The following is a 14223-nucleotide window of genomic DNA, read 5'->3' on the forward strand; positions in this document are numbered from 1 at the left end:
ACGGACGTTACCAGTACAAGCGGTAGGTCTTCCAGAGTCTGGAATTTTTTTAAAGACTCTGCTGATAACCCCAAAGAGGCCATATGTTCCACCTGCCATGCCAGCATCAGCAGGGGTGACAAAACTACCAGCCTGACCACCACCAGCATGATCAGGCACATGGCAGCAAAGCACCCGACTTTGTGGGGCGAAACCCAGGGTCCACGACCAGTGTCAGCGGGTGTCACCACTGCTTCTTCCACTGTTGTGCGTGCAATAGAACCCCCTGTTGTGTGTGCAAGGCAATCCCCTGTCCATACTGCATGTAAAAATGCCCCCTCCTCTCAGTCTTCACTTGTTATGGCAGTTTCTCAAGAAACAGCATCAACGTCCACGTCCACGTCCCACCGCAGCGTTCAATTGTCCATATCCCAGACCTTTGAACGAAAGCGGAAATTCGCAGCTAACACCCCACAGGCCACAGTCCTAAATTCGCACATTTCACGACTGCTTGTATTGGAAATGCTGCCTTTTAGGCTGGTGGAGACGGAATCCTTCCGCAATCTTATGGCGGTGGCCGTCCCTCGGTACTCGGTCCCCAGCCGACACTATTTTGCCCGGTGTGCCATCCCCGCACTACACAAGCACGTGTCCCAAAGCATCTGCCGTGCCCTCAACAACGCAGTTACTGGGAGAGTCCACCTGACAACGGACACGTGGACAAGTGCTTGTGGCCAGGGACGGTACATCTCTCTGACGGCACACTGGGTAAACATAGTGGAAGCCGGGACCCAGTCGGACCTTGGGACGGAACACATCCTCCCCACACCGAGGATTGCGGGCCCTATGTCAGTCAGAGTTGCCCCCACAGTGTACAGCTCCTGCGCATCCTCCTCCTCCTCCTCCTCCTCATGTTCAGCCTCCATCTCAGATATCACAACATCAGTTACAAGCTGGAAGCATTGCAGTGCTGCCTCCGCCAAGCGGCAACAGGCTGTGCTGAAACTCATAAGCTTAGGTGATAAACCTCACACTGTTTGTGAATTGTGGACAGCTGTGAAAGAGCAGGCAGATCTGTGGCTGAGACCGCTGAACCTACATCCCGGCATGGTCGTGTGTGACAATGGCCGTAACCTGGTGGTGGCTCTGAGGCGAGGTAAGATCACACACGTACCATGCCTGGCTCATGTGCTTAACCTCGTGGTTCAGCGGTTTCTTAAATTGTACCACGAGTTGCCAGATCTGCTCGTGAAAGTACGCCGCCTGTCAGCTCATTTTCGCAAGTCGGCTACAGCTTCCGCCGCCCTTGCTGTGTTGCAGCAGCGTTTGCAGCTTCCGGCACACCGACTGGTGTGTGATGTCCCCACACGTTGGAACTCTACCCTCCACATGTTGCAAAGGATTTGTGAGCAGAAGAAAGCAGTTGTGGAGTACCAGCTGCAACAAGGCCGTCGATATTCAGGTCAGACTCCACACATAAGACCTCAGGAGTGGACCTGGATGTCTGACATATGTACCATCCTGACAAACTTTGAGGAGGCCACCAAGATGGTGAGTGGCAATGACGCCATCATTAGTGTCAGCATCCCACTTGTCTGTCTTTTGCAACGCTCTCTGCAGAGAATTAAAGAGGAGGCATTGCAGCCAGAGTATGATGAGATGGATCAAGAAGCCGTAGCGGGCGATTACACACAGCCCAGCCTCATCTCATCCCAACGTGCATTGGGGGACAATGAGGGAGAGGAGGAGGAGGAGGAGGAGGAAGAACAGGAGCTGCTATCATGCGTTGTAGACGGTAGTACCTGTACAAGTGTCATACCGTCGGTTCAGCGTGGGTGGCCTGAGGACAGGGGGGAGGAGGAAGAGGAGGAGGAGGAGGAGGAGAGCATGGTCAGTCGTCATCTTGGTGAGGACACGGAAATCTTGCCCGTTACAAGTCTGGCACGCATGGCTGACTTTATGTTACGCTGCCTTAACCGTGACCCTCGCGTTGTCAAAATGTTGGGTGACACTCATTACTGGTTGGTGACACTTGTAGACCCCCGCTACAAGGAGAACTTTCACTCTCTTATTCCTGAGGTGGAGAGGTCTACAAAAATGGGGCAATACCAGAAGGCCCTTGCTGCAGAACTCTTAAAAAAATTCCCATCTGAACACGCTAGCGGCAGAGGTCACAGTTCGTTGCCCAACCAAGGCGTACAGGCGAGAGAGATGCAACTCCAATCCAGCAGAGGCAGGGGAACACTGTCAACGTTCTGGGACAGTTTTCTGACACCCGCCCAGCTTACAGGCCCTGAGGCGCGGGGTACTCTCACAAGGAGTGGAAAGTTTCAAAAGATGGTGAGGGAGTACCTTGCCGATCGTACCAGCGTCCTCCGTGATTCCTCTGTGCCTTTTAATTATTGGGTATCCAAGCTGGACACTTGGAATGAACTCGCTCTGTACGCCTTGGAGGTCCTGGCCTGCCCTGCCGCTAGCGTGTTATCGGAACGTGTTTTTAGTGCCGCTGGGGGAATTATAACTGATAAGCGCACTCGCCTGTCAACTGACAATGCTGACAAGCTGACCCTTATCAAAATGAACAAGGGCTGGATTGGGCCAGACTTCTCATCACCACCAAATGACAGCAGAGTAACATAAAGTCAAATCCACTGTGTTATTTCGGGAGGTGCATTCCCATGCATCGCTTCACACCCACACATGGGTATATGTGGCACCCCAGGGGTCTGGTTTCCACAGTAACGGCAATGTTATGTCTGAGAGCAGGTGGGAGGTCTCTTGGTCAGGGATCCTGTGCATGCCACACCTCCTGCCCAGTCCTGGGAGGGGAAGAACTTCCCCTATATAAACCTAGGGCTGAGGCAGGGTTAGGGAGTAGAGAAGAAGTAGAGACAGAGAAGAGAAGCAGCATAGGAAGAAACAACAGGAGCTCTGTGGGAGCAGTACTACAAAGAGTCAGGGGCTGGCAGCTGCAGAGCTCGCCCTGACTGAGAAGCTATCACCGGACCCGGAGTCCGAGGCTGTGGGGACTAACTCCTATCCAGCAGCAGAAACCGACCGGCAGGGGAATTCAGGTCCTCTGGCCAAGAAACCCGAAGGCACAGTCACACGCGTGGGACCAGCACCGCCGTCGTGGAGCGGAAGCTACTAGAAGGCCCCGAGTCACCGGCCATACGGGTGAGCACCACACGGTACACTCAGGGACGTGGGCTACTTATACCCGCCTCTAGCAAGGTAGCCAGAAGAGTACAGTTAGTTTGGGAGGCCTACAACTCCGCCTGGCCAGGGGAGATCCCATCTGCTCAAGGACTGACCAGGCCCCAATCGCTAGCCAGTACTCCGGGAGGGTCTATCTTTGTCACCAGTAAAGACCCTGAACTACACCGTACCGTCTCCGAGTGGTTCCTGCTACCCCCATAATCCATGTCGGCTGCCCTGAGGCCATACCCCTCCCGTTGGGGGTGATACTATCACGCTGCACAATCCTACCACCGGCCTCAGCGGTCTGCCCTGCAGCGGCAGCTCCTTCGCTGCATTCAACGGGTGGCGTAGTCGTACAACATCTACCACTAATACAGCGCCACTTAGTCTGACTCCCTGGGCACGGACCGGGTCACCGCCACGAGACTACAACCCTCAACAGATCCGGCTCCGGGTAAGCTCCCGCGTGCGCAACGCTGCGCGACACAGGCCCAGGGGTGCGTCAACTTTTGGCGTAGTCGGCAGGATTTCGTGCCCGCAACCACCGGGTACTGCGTGCCTGAAAAAGACTGTTCAAACTTACCAGTGGTGAAGATTCACGCCATCCGGCGCCATCTTCAGCCTTCCTCCCGCCATCGGTGAAGATTCCCGCCATCCGGCGCCATTTTCAGCCTTCTTCCCACCTTCCGTGGAGTTTTCCCGCCGTTGGACGCCATCTTGAAGACGCCGCGCGGGAAGAAGAGGGGCGTGGACTCCAAAAGCGCGCGAGAACTGAAGCTCCGCCTCACGTCCAGACGTCGCGTAAGGTCCTGGAAGGAGCCCAGCAGACGCTGACGTCACAGGAGCGCGACGGAAGGTCCTCAACCCCGACGATCCACTGCGGAGCCGCGGCCTACGGAAGAGGATCATCGCAAGGTAGGCCACGGTCCACTAGGGGGGAGAAGGATGTCGGATACGGAGGAGAGCTTCACCGCTTCAACCCCCGCCAGCGCCACCGCCATTGCGGTCATGCCTTTCACCATGCCCTATATCCCGGGGGCAGCCTGGCTACCCCAGTACTCAGGGGAGTCACATACCCTGCATGACTTTAGAGAAAAGCTGGATAGCCTCTTCCAGGTGTATCCCCTCACAGAGGAGCAAAAAGTGAGCATCCTGGTGGCCCAATTAACCGGGGCAGCCCAAAGGGAGGTAAAGTCCTGGCCACCTGGGAGGAGGACTGTCGCAGAGATACTAACCCGGCTGAGGGACACCTTTGATACCCGCACCTCAGCCGAGATCAAGCTTAGATTCTACGGGTGCAAACAGCGGGCACATGAGAGTATAAGGGATTATGCCCTGAACCTACAAGAGGCCCTGAGAGCCATTAAGCAGACCGACCCTGACGGCGTGGGAGACGAGGACAGGCTGTTGACTGAACAATTTATAGAGGGTTTATATTGCAATGCCCACCGAACCCAGTTGCGGGCAATGGCCTTACAGGACCCTCATCTGGGATTTGCACAGTTCAAGGACAGAGCCATCCGGGTGCTCCGAGAACCGGCACCAGGTGGCGTTGTGACCCACAGACGCCCCACTACCACTTACCACCAGGAGGCGGCACCCTTGTCGGCAGGGCCTGTGGGAGCTGATGCGCAGGCTTTGAACAATGACCCGGCTCCAGACCTGCACCATCAGGTCCAAGAGCTAGCTAAAAGCGTTGCCGCGCTAACCCGAACTGTGCAGTCTTTACAGGTTTCCACTCCAGGGAAGATCCAGCTGGCATCCGGACCGGAGGACATCCCGTGGCGTCGACCAAGGAGATACAACGAGGACGGACAACCCATCTGCCGCCGCTGCAATCAACCCGGACATATGGCAAGGTACTGTCCTTTAAACTGGCACAACCTGGGGTAGAGGGCCAAACCCCAGGAAAAAGATCATCAGGCCCATCGAACTGGCGCGACAGATATGTGGGAGGATGTCCAATCTTGCCTGTGGTACTGGATGGCATCCCTATGAGTGCCCTATTGGACACCGGGTCACAGGTCACCACTATCCCGTACGTGCTCTTCAAGCAGTACTGGAATGACTCGGATATCACCCACTACCCTGACGACGACTTGAGTATCATCGCCAGCAATGGTCAGCCCGTGCCACAGATTGGATTTAAAGAGGTGACCATTAAAATCGGTAGAGTCGAACTGGCAGCACAGGGACTGATCATTGTAGACATTGACAAACACGAGAGTCACCCAAAGATAACTCTAGGAACTAATGTAATTGAAAATTGTCTTGCAGAGGTGATTTTCCTTTTACAACAGGTTGCCAAGAACGCCAGCTCCGGCCAGCAGCGAGTGCTCCAGAAAGAGATCCGGGCACTGATGCGACGGCAACAGATAGAACTCTCCGGTGGTGAGATTGGTAGCTTAAGAATGTGTGACCCTTTCCCTATTGCCATGCCCCCAAAAAGTGAAATGATGATTTGGTGCCGGGCAGCTATTGGTCTGAGAGGTAGAGATTACCAGGCAATGGTAGAACCAGTTTACTCAGACAGTAGGCCCACCATTTTGACAGCACGGGGGGTGGTTAATGTACGCCATGGGAGGGTGCCCGTTCGCATAATAAATATCGGGAAGAGGGAAGTGTACCTGCCCCGGTATGCCACGCTAGCCAAATTGTATACCATCAATCAAAATTCCATACAGTCCGTAGAACCCTTGCCTCCATCTTCCCCGGAGGAAGGTAACGGCTCTAAAGAAACAATGGAGGACTGGTGTCAGCAACTACATTTGGGTACTGACTCCACTCCCTCACACCAGAAACAGGGAGTCTATCGGGTGGTTCAAGAGTACGAGAGAGTGTTTAGTAAACACCCGTTAGACTTCGGGCGAGTCAAGGGGGTAGAACACCACATCCCCACGGGAGACCATCTTCCCATAAAAGAGAGGTATCGACCCGTACCCCCTGCACACTACCAACACGCCAAGGGGATGCTTAGGGACATGAAGGAGGCTGGGGTGATCAGGGATAGCTGTAGCCCCTGGGCAGCTCCACTAGTCTTAGTCAAAAAGAAAGACAACACCATGAGGATGTGTGTAGATTACCGGAAAATTAACCGTATCACACACAAGGATGCGTACCCCTTACCAAGGATAGAGGAGTCTTTGGCTGCTTTAAGATCTGCTAACTTCTTCTCTACCTTGGATCTCACTAGCGGGTACTGGCAGGTTCCTGTAGCAGAGGCGGACCGGGAGAAGACCGCATTCACCACCCCGATGGGACTTAGCGAGTTTACCTGTATGCCGTTCGGACTCTGCAACGCACCGGGAACCTTCCAACGATTAATGGAGTGCTGTCTGGGCCACAGAAACTTCGAGACGGTCCTGTTGTACCTGGACGATGTCATCGTATATTCCAAGACTTATGAGGACCACCTGAAACACCTGGCGGAAGTGATCGAAGCTCTGGCAAGCTACGGCTTAAAGGTAAAACCCTCCAAGTGTCACCTCTTGAAACCAAAGGTGCAGTACCTGGGACACGTGGTGAGCGCTGACGGAGTGGCTCCCGACCCTGATAAGATCACCGCAATTAAGGAATGGCCAAGTCCCTCCAGTGTAAAGGAAGTGCGGCATTTCCTCGGGTTGGTAGGCTATTACCGCAGATTCATCCCCGGTTTCACCAAAAAGGCAGCTCCTATGCAGGACCTCCTGATAGGCCAGTCCCGGAAGGCCAAGAACCAGAAGCCGCCCTTCAAATGGGAGAAGTTAGAAGAAGAGTCCTTCCGCCAGCTGAAGATGGCCCTCACAGGGGATGAAATCCTGGCGTACCCTGATTACAGCCAGCCCTTTATCCTCTACACCGACGCAAGTAACATCGGGCTAGGAGCCGTACTGTCCCAGATCCAGCAGGGGAAAGAACGAGTAATCGCTTACGCTAGCCGAAAACTGCGACCCACCGAAAGAAACCCTGAGAATTACAGCTCATTTAAGCTAGAGTTCCTGGCAGTGGTGTGGGCAGTCACCGAACGCTTTAAGCACTACCTCGCTTCTTCCCGGTTCACCGTGTACACGGATAACAACCCGTTGACACACCTGGACACGGCAAGACTCGGTGCCCTAGAGCAGAGATGGATGGCCCGTCTGTCCAACTACGAGTTCACAATCAAATACCGGGCAGGACGCTCCAATACCAACGCGGACGCCCTGTCCAGGATGCCAAACCTACCGGACGTAGGAGAAGATCCAGAGGGACTGGAAGAAGTCGAACTCCCCGCGTTCCACCGTCATGGGACTATCCAGTATTCCCATCGGGTAAGGAGTAAGCAAGCCGCTACGTTTAACCCCTTGCCTCACTACAACTGGGAGGAAACGCAAGACAGTGACCCTGCCGTCCGGCTGGTAAAGGAGATGCTGACTCGGCCAGAGGCTCGTCTTGACCCAGACGCTCCGGAGGAAGCCAAGCAACTGTGGGCTGAGAAGAGTCGACTGTTCCTTTACAAGGGGAAGTTGTGCCGCAGAATGGTTAACTCCCGGACACATGAACTAATCTGGCAAGTAGTGGTGCCACGGAGAGACGCAGCCATGGTGATGGAGGCATACCACGACGGGGCTGGACACTTCGGATGGAAGAAGCTGGAGTTCCTGCTGTGTGGGCGGTTCCACTGGGTAGGCATGAGGGGAACCATCGAGAGGTGGTGCAGAGACTGTGGCCCGTGCAACCTAAGAAGGAAGGACCGTGCCAGCCAGAAGACTCCCCTGCAGTCCATCGTCACCCGGCAGCCGTTGGAACTGGTAGCCTTGGATCATGTAAAACTGACCCCAAGCAGAAGTGGCTACGTCTACGCGTTAACCATTGTGGATCATTACTCCCGGTTCTTGGTTGTCGTCCCCGTTAAGGACTTAACGGCTCAAACAGCAGCTAGAGCCTTCCAGCAGCACTTCTGCCGTCCACACGGGTACCCGGACCAAGTGCTGACGGACCAGGGACCTGCCTTTGAAGCGGAGGTCTTCCAGGAATTCTGCAATCTGTATGGCTGCCGGAAGATAAGGACGACACCCTATCATCCGCAAACTAATGGACTTTGTGAGAAAATGAACCAGGTGGTAATGGATCTCCTGAAAACGTTGCCCCTGGAAGAACGCAGTCTGTGGCCTGAGAAGCTGCCCGATCTGGTGGACCTATACAACCACATCCCGGTAGGTTCCACCAACTGTACCCCGGCTTACCTAATGAGGGCGAGACCTGATAAGTTACCTGTTGACCTGGAAATGGGAGTCCTGACACCCGAGGACACTACACCAGAAGCAGACTGGGACACAGAGAGGCAGCAGCAGTACCGGAAAGTACAGGAGAGCGTGGAGCGAAGTCTCTGTCAGGCTAGGGAAAGACAAGAGAAAACTTACAACCAGTATGCTCCCGCTGTTCCCCTGGTACCCGGAGAGCAGGTCTTGAAGAGGAAAAGACGGCTCCACAAGTTGGACGACCAGTGGGAGAAGGACCCGTACACCGTACTGCCCTCAAGCCACGAGAACCCGAAAGTCTGTACCATCAGTAAAGACGGAGGGGAGACCATAGCCATTGTATCCCGGGATCACCTGAAGAAGTGTCCTGAACAGCTACGGAACCCTGAAGAGGAACAAGAAGACCATCGACCCGTAGAGGAAAGGGAGGATATGGTTAGTACTGTGCTCGGAGACTTCCCTCGGTCCTGGACTCAAGTCAATGGTGCAGTTGTGGTACCCGTCCTCACGTTCCTCCAACCAGCATCCCAAGTGCCTACGGAGCAACAGGTAGAGCTGGAAGAGCAGCCGGTCCAGGAGGCAGAAGACTCCACACAAGCAGAACAGGAGGATCAACCCTCTGCTTATAGTGAGCCTGCCGTACCCCTAGTGAGCCAAAGAGCCGGTAGACAGCTGCCCAGTTTACCCTTGACAGCTCCTACACCCTGTAGTTCAGGGCTAGACAGTCAGCTCCGTAGGTCCACTAGGGCCATTAGAGGCCAGTTACCCGCACGTTGGAGGATTTGAAGTGTATAAATTGTTTTATTTGTGGTTACCTGTTTTTCTTGTTGCTTGTGTATAATTATGTGTTTCTAGTTATTTATAGGAGTCCTTGGTGGATTTACCGGGAATCCTTGTACATGGTTGGAGCGTAACCTAGGAATGGACTAAAGACTGTTAAGGACTCGGGGCAGGACAGACCCCTACCTGGTTACGTCTCCCTGTTTTGGTGAAATGGACACCTTGCTTTTCTTCAAAGACTGCACCCGGTTGCGGACATGCCGTAACCATCTTTACGTGTTTTTCTTATTGTATTATTATTGTTTATACCTTGTTATGTTTTTCTAAAAATATGTTTAGTCCCGGAGTACTAAATTTCACTAGGGGGGAATGTGGCACCCCAGGGGTCTGGTTTCCACAGTAACGGCAATGTTATGTCTGAGAGCAGGTGGGAGGTCTCTTGGTCAGGGATCCTGTGCATGCCACACCTCCTGCCCAGTCCTGGGAGGGGAAGAACTTCCCCTATATAAACCTAGGGCTGAGGCAGGGTTAAGGAGTAGAGAAGAAGTAGAGACAGAGAAGAGAAGCAGCATAGGAAGAAACAACAGGAGCTCTGTGGGAGCAGTACTACAAAGAGTCAGGGGCTGGCAGCTGCAGAGCTCGCCCTGACTGAGAAGCTATCACCGGACCCGGAGTCCGAGGCTGTGGGGACTAACTCCTATCCAGCAGCAGAAACCGACCGGCAGGGGAATTCAGGTCCTCTGGCCAAGAAACCCGAAGGCACGGTCACACGCGTGGGACCAGCACCGCCGTCGTGGAGCGGAAGCTACTAGAAGGCCCCGAGTCACCGGCCATACGGGTGAGCACCACACGGTACACTCAGGGACGTGGGCTACTTATACCCGCCTCTAGCAAGGTAGCCAGAAGAGTACAGTTAGTTTGGGAGGCCTACAACTCCGCCTGGCCAGGGGAGATCCCATCTGCTCAAGGACTGACCAGGCCCCAATCGCTAGCCAGTACTCCGGGAGGGTCTATCTTTGTCACCAGTAAAGACCCTGAACTACACCGTACCGTCTCCGAGTGGTTCCTGCTACCCCCATCATCCACGTCGGCTGCCCTGAGGCCATACTCCTACCGTTGGGGGTGATACTATCACGCTGCACAATCCTACCACCGGCCTCAGCGGTCTGCCCTGCAGCGGCAGCTCCTTCGCTGCATTCAACGGGTGGCGTAGTCGTACAACATCTACCACTAATACAGCGCCACTTAGTCTGACTCCCTGGGCACGGACCGGGTCACCGCCACGAGACTACAACCCTCAACAGATCCGGCTCCGGGTAAGCTCCCGCGTGCGCAACGCTGCGCGACACAGGCCCAGGGGTGCGTCATATACGCTTCCTCATTTCGGCTGTTTTTTGCTCTTCTCCTTATCCTCAGCCTCCACGACCACTATACCACCAGTTTGACCGTGGTCCATGTTGCCAGCATTGCAAGTTCCTCTGTCCTAATTTTTGGCAGCTTTTGCTTGGAAGGCATAGGCAAAGACTATGGGAGACCCACTCCCCAATAATGGGAATAATGTTTTTAATATGCTGTACTGCATGGCTCTTGTAAGGGACATTGCAATTTCCCCCTTCCTAATTTTTGGCAGCTTTTGCTTGGAAGGCATAGGCAAAGACTATAGGAGACCCACTCCCCAATAATGGGAATAATGTTTTTAATATGCTGTACTGCATGGCTCTTGTAAGGGGCATTAAAATCGTCTTGTTAAGCTACTGTGACCTCCACGTCTCTTCCAAGGGTCGTTAATATTGTCTTTTTATTCCACTGCGACCTCCACCACTCTTCCAAGGGGCATTAAAAGCGTCTTGTTAAGCTACTGTGACCTTCACGTCTCTTCCACAGGGCGTTGATATTGTCTTTTTATTCCACTGTAACCTCCACCACTCTTCCAAGGGGCATTGATATTGTCTTTTTATTCCACTGCGACCTCCACCACTCTTCCAAGGGGCATTAAAACCGTCTTCTTAAGCTACTGTGACCTCCACGTCTCTTCCACGGGGCATTGATATTGTCTTTTTATTCCACTGTAACCTCCACCACTCTTCCAAGGGGCATTAAAACTGTCTTGTTAAACCACTCTGAACTCCACGTCTCTTCCAAGGGGCATTAAAACCATCTTGTTAAGCTACTGTGACCTCCACATCTCTTCCAAGGGGCATTAAAACTGTCTTGTTAAACCACTCTGAACTCCACGTCTCTTCTAAGGGGCATTAAAACCGTCTTGTTAAACCACTCTGAACTCCACAGCTCTTCCAAGGGGCATTGACATGTTGTTTTTAATTACCTCTAACCTCCACGACTCTTGCAACGGGCATTGCATTTCCTCCTAATTTTTGTCAGCTTTTGCTTTTCAATGCATAGGCGAACACTAAGGGAGACCCACTCCCCAATAATGGGCAGAAGGTTTTTAATACGCTGTAATCCACATCTGTTTCAAGGGGCATTGCAGTGCCTAATAATTTTTGGAAAGCCTTCCATTCCCTGCTTAGGCCAACAGTGTACAGGAGACCCAGTTGCTATAAATGGAAAAAACGGTTTAGTTAAGGCCCTCTGACCTCCATGTCACTTCCAAGGGGCATTGGAGTGCCTCGAAATTTTTGGTAGGCATTGCATTCACTGTATGCCTTATAACTGTGTAGCTGAACCGCTCCTTTTGGTACAGAAACATATCCTACAAGACATGTGTGGTTGGCTGGCCTGATATTGATATGAATGGTCCCTGTTCCTCCTGCTCTTTCTCCTTTGCCACCACCTCATCCATCATTCATCACCTGAAGCTTTGTTTTAACGGGAGTCATAGAACTGGGATAGTAGCAGGAAAACATCCAGCAATCCTCGAAGGAGGTAGAATATGCGCCAAAACGCTGACCACCTCAGGCCTAGCTGCTACTACATACATGTGCTTGCATTCCAAGGAACAGAAAGCTAAGGAGGTGGATGGCCTCATGATCATGAATAATTTACTCGTTGTGTAGGAGGCCGACCACTGCTGCTGTCTACCTTCTGAACTTTATGTTGAAGCCTGATTGACCCTGGACCCGCAATCCTCTATGTCTGGAGGACGTGTTGCATCCCAGTGTCCAACTGTGTCCCGGCTTCCACAATATTAACCCAGTGTGAAGGCGTCAGTGAGATGGACCATTCCTGGCCACATTCACTTGTCCACGTGTTTGTGGTTAGGCTGTCCTTCCCACTAAATGCACTGGGGAGGGCACAGGTAATGTTTTGGTATGCGCGCTTGTGTATAAGGCGCACCGGGACAAATAGGGGCGGCTGGGGACCGTTTATGGACACCCGGCCACCCCCACGCGGCTGGGGACTGTGTGTCGGCACCCGGCAGCGGGGCGGCTGGGGACTGAGTATGGACACCCGGCCGCCCCCTGGCGGCTGGGGACCAAGCGTGGACACCCGGCCGCCGGGTGGCTGGGGACTGAGTATGAATACCAGGCTACCGACGCAGCCATGACGTGGTGGCCAGATTCCACCTCCACATGCCTAAAAGGCCCAATTTCAAGTGCAAGCAAGCTAGCAGTATGGTATTGCAGCCTAGAGGTGGGTGGGTGGCAGGCTGCATACTTGCGCTTGTATTGCAAGTTATGGGGGAGGTACAATTGAACACTGCCCTGGGACAAGGACTTGCACGGGGATAGTTGCAAGTCTGCATCTTCTGATGCGCCAAGGATCACTTCTGATGGGCACACTTTTAGGCAGTGACCTGGGTGTCAGAGATGCTTCCAGGGGTCTTCCCCATGCTGTTCCCATGTCTTTTTAGCACTGTATGCATGTGTCACACAGCACATGGCCAGATAAGGTTGTAAAATGTTAAAATGACATTTCCCGGTGAATGCATTTGTCACGGTTGAAAGCAATACAAACGTGCAAAAACGCAGAAAAAATGCTACTTGTGAACATAGCCCAAGGTGTGGAGGAGTATTTTTGTTTTTGGTTATTTATTTTACCTTATACACAAGTGTTTACCCTGGAAAGGATGTTCCTTAACCCCTTTCCGACCTGGTCAGTAATAGTATGCACCAGGTCGGGAAGGCCGGTTCAGCGGGGGCTCCGGCGGTGAGCCCGCACTGAAGCGAGCACATGTCAGCTGATTATTGGAATCGCAATCCACCCGCGGCTGTTAACATGTTAAATCTCTGACAGTGGCATTTAACTCACGCTTCCGGGAGTCCTAAGCCCCGCCCATCAGTGACCCTGTCACGTGATCGCGGGTCACCAATGGGTGGGCATGACAACTCAGGGTCTGCAGCAGACACCTGTGGTTGTCATGTCTCAATTGCTATGAGCGCCACCTAGTGGTCAGCGCTCATAGCAAGTGAGCATTTCTCCTGCATACAAGCGATCTGCTCATCGCTTGTATGCAGTAGAAGCAATCAGACAACTGCTGCTTCTAGTCTCCTCTGGAGACTATAGAAGCAAGCAGAAAGTGTAAAAAAAAAGTTTTTAAAATAATAAAAGAAATAAAAAATATATAAAAGTTTAAGTCACCCCCCTTTCGCCCCATTCAAAATAAAATATATATATATATAAAAAAAAAAACACATACACATATTTGGTATCGCCGCGTTCAGAATCGCCCGATCTCTCAATATAAAAGAAGAATTAATATAATCAATAAACGGCGTAACGAGAAAAAAATTTTAAACGCCAGAATTAAGTTTTTTTGGTCACTACAACTTTGCAATAAAATGCAATAACGGGCGATCAAAACATCGGACCTACCCCAAAATAGTATCAATAAAAACGTCAGCCCGGCACGCAAAAAATAAGCCCTCACCTGGCCCCAGATCCCGAAAAATGGAGAAGCTAAGGGTCTCGGAAAATGGCGTCATTTTTTTTGGTTTTTTTAGCAAGCTTTGGATTTTTTTTTCACCACTTAAATAAAAAAGAACCTATACATGTTTGGTGTCTATGAACTCGTAACGACCTGGAAAATAATGATGGCAGGTCAGTTTTAGCAATCTGTGAACGTGGTAAAAAAAGGACCCAA

This window comes from Phyllobates terribilis, unplaced genomic scaffold, assembly GCF_046119375.1.
Source record: "Phyllobates terribilis strain yellow unplaced genomic scaffold, ASM4611937v1 Scaffold_4__5_contigs__length_816908805, whole genome shotgun sequence".
Taxonomy (NCBI): Eukaryota; Metazoa; Chordata; class Amphibia; order Anura; family Dendrobatidae; genus Phyllobates; species Phyllobates terribilis.